Source organism: Myotis lucifugus, unplaced genomic scaffold, assembly GCF_000147115.1.
Source record: "Myotis lucifugus unplaced genomic scaffold, Myoluc2.0 scaffold_144, whole genome shotgun sequence".
In the NCBI taxonomy this organism is placed as follows: Eukaryota; Metazoa; Chordata; class Mammalia; order Chiroptera; family Vespertilionidae; genus Myotis; species Myotis lucifugus.
This window is the reverse complement of record NW_005871192.1, coordinates 435,819-439,007: the sequence shown is the minus strand read 5'-3', so window position 1 is coordinate 439,007 and position 3,189 is coordinate 435,819. Positions and strand designations below refer to the sequence as shown.

The window sequence follows — 3,189 nt, the reverse complement described above, 5'->3', positions numbered from 1 at the left end:
TACTAACCTCCCTTTCAGGGGTGGGCTGGGGGCCGGGGAGACAGATAATATTTCCCTCTGCTTTTTGGATTCATCCGCAGGCCCACATTTTCCCCACACGGCACGGATGGAGTCGAGTGTCCCTCCGACGTGGTGATTGTGGTAAAAGGGCTGTGACCTTTAGGAGGGTCTAACCCCTCTGCTCCGTGGGCAAGGTGCTTTGGAGGTCAGCCCCGAAAGATTGTGAAGGGGGGATGGGATACAGAGAGACAGGGAATTCCCTACCACCACTTAATGCGTTCCAACCCTTCTCATTCAGGCCTGCCTGGGTGGGGGGGGAAAACGGCCAGTGTCCCTCAACCCATACATTTAATCCACACACTTCCACGGCAATAAGGCCATTGTATTGGTTGGTGAGAGAATATATGCATCTGCTTTTTTATATAGAGCTTATTATATCACAGACAGTTTTCTAAATCCTTTTCTGTGCCAATAATTCTTTTAATATTCAGACTTTTTTAAGGAGGGGGCTCCCACCAATAGCTCCATGTTCAAAAGGCAGAGCGACTAACATACTTGCCAACAACCTTGCCTGCCCAAATGGATCCGCCATTGGGGGGGGGGGGGGGGGGGAGGCGGGTAGGGGGGGTGATGGAAGCCCCAGGATAAAACACCACAAACTCCCATTGTTTGTAACAATAGTTTAGTAGTGTTTCTTGAATAAATACTTTTCAGTTTTCTGTATGCCTTTGGTTTCCTGAGCCCTAAAATGGATGATTTTTTTTACTGTTTTGTCCAGTTTTATTGTTGCTTTTGGGGCAGAGCCTTTGCCAAGTTCCTCACTCCACCACTTTGGAAGTCCTGACATCCCCTTCCCCCCCAGGCACACTCTTAAGTTTATTTTAGGCTAATAATACTACCAACTATTTATTTTAAATTGGCTTCATTTTAATTGAAAATCTAATCTTTCTCCAAGAGCCATTAATGGCTCTATCAGCATCTTGAAAGCATTAGGGGGCCTCCGAGAGAACCATCTCGCTGAATATAAACCACATGTTTCCCGTCAGACTTCAGGCCTCCCTGATATGGGGATATCTACCTGTAGATGCCTTCACGCTGCCTCAAGGTCCGTGGGGGTGGGAAGGACAGGGCTTCTCTGGCCCTCTTCCATGATGGATGAAGTGATAAGAAAACAGGTTCCTAAGCTGAAAGTTGCCTCATGTAATTTCTGATACCCAACAATACAGTTTAAACCACATTATTATCCAACCTTCTAACTTCCTCCACCCAGCATATATTACAAAAAAACCTCCACAAGACCCTGAAAACCTCAGAATTCCACATGACAAACTGTTCATAAGCATGAAAACCATCAGTAAAGCCCTTCAGGGCCAGGGTGTCATGTGGGTAATTGGCAAGAACCTCTTTAAAAGGGATTCCATTCAATAATGTGTCTTAAAAAAAAAAAACTTAGCTAAACCTAAAGCTGAGCATCAAGTAATTACACTCTCAATCTTTCCAATTGCACAGTGTTTTGAAAATGTCAAAATTACAACCAAATGCTGCTGGAGCATATTGTAGTGGTGGTTTTCTAGTAGAGGTGCTGGCCATACGAGTGGAAAGGGGAAAGTTTGCATATTTTCCCTGTAGAACCATAGTAAGTGGAGCATATAGATATAATATAGATGGAACCTATTGAAATACACATATTTAATGAGTTTGGTCTTTGGTTGTTTTTTCTTCCCCCTCTTTGGAAGGAAAATCAATGTATGGCCATAAAACCATAACGTTGCTATGGAAAAAACTTACTAAAGCAGCAAATTTCCACAAGAGACAAACAAGTCATCAAAAGGTGATACTCCAGCCTGGCCAGCGTGGCTCAGTGGTTGAGCGTCAATCTATGAACCGGGAGGTCACAGTTCGATTCCCGGTTGCGGGCTCAATGCCCAGCGGGGGCGCATGCAAGAGGCAGCAGATCAATGTTTCTCTCTCATCGATGTTTCTATTTCTCTCTCCTTTCCTCTCTCTGAAAATTAATAAAAACATTTTTTTAAAAAAGCTGATACTCCAAGAGATAAGGCAAGGGCCCCTCACACATACAAGAGGTTGTGCACGACTTATGCAAGGGCAGGTAAATGCCATGGGTCTTCCCCAAGCCTTCACTCGAGTTCTTGGTCAGGAATCACAGAGTAATCGGCTGGGTGAGGATTTGTGCAAATCCAGGGCCATTGTGTCACCGGAGCCCTTGTAAACAATGGTCCAGAACCGCTCATGAATGCACTTCCTCACTAAGCCCACCTTGGTAGCGTCATCCCCTTTGTAATGTGCTAAATGCTGGGAAAACATATGCTGGCCATTCAAGGCCCAGTTTTGGAAGCCATTATATATGATAGGGGAGTAAGGGGGCAAAGCAACCATTTACATTAACAGAGTATGTTAAGTATATATTATTCCAAAAAACTATTAAGACACATAGGTTGCTAACAGGCACCTATAGATCAAATCTAACTACAAGTACATTTCATTGGCTACATACTGATTTGTTTGCTTTTACATCTGCATTTCAAGGGGGAAAAGGAGAAGAATATAGGGGTTTCTCAATTTTAACTTTGTCAGTAGGGAAAGGCCAGCCACCATTTCATTTTAGCAGTGGAACATTATTCTCTGGTTTGCAGAGGGAAATTTTAGATGTAACTGTTTGGAGAAGGTGAGGAATATGGGAGAGCTGGAGTGGGAAGAGATTAAAGCATATGTATTAGGTTGCGTTTTTTCTGTTTATTTTGAATATTTTGCTGGAATAAAGAGGGAGGAGTGTCTTCAAATAACAACAATGGTATACTGTACCCTTGCCAACCCCTAAGGTAAGCAAGGAGCATTTCTCACTCCCAGCCCTGTCCTGCACCTAGGGAAGTGAGGGGAGGGGAACTGGGCTGCTCACGCAGTTGCTCTAAAGAGCCTCTAACTAAGCCAAGATTCACAAATCCAGGAGGGCCATCGAAAGGGCGTGGAGGAAAGGAGAGTTTGTAGCTAAAAGTGCCTGCTCCCTCCCCCATCAGAAGTAAGGGCTCCTTCCTGCCGGCTCAGTGTCCATGGTGCCATTTTTGCCTTCCGTAGACACTGAATGAAAAAGAAGAATCAGGAGGCAAGAGTGCCATGACCATGTGCCTGGTACTACTGGCTCCTTTGTAAACCATCTACTACAGTGCCTGC

General features: G+C 44.6%; 1 protein-coding gene across 1 annotated transcript in view; it reads right to left on the bottom strand.

The window, feature by feature from the left end:
• Window positions 1-3,189, bottom strand: part of SAXO1 (stabilizer of axonemal microtubules 1) — a 24,379-nt gene that overhangs the window by 1,288 nt on the left and 19,902 nt on the right. The gene's annotated exons all lie outside the window — the stretch shown is intronic.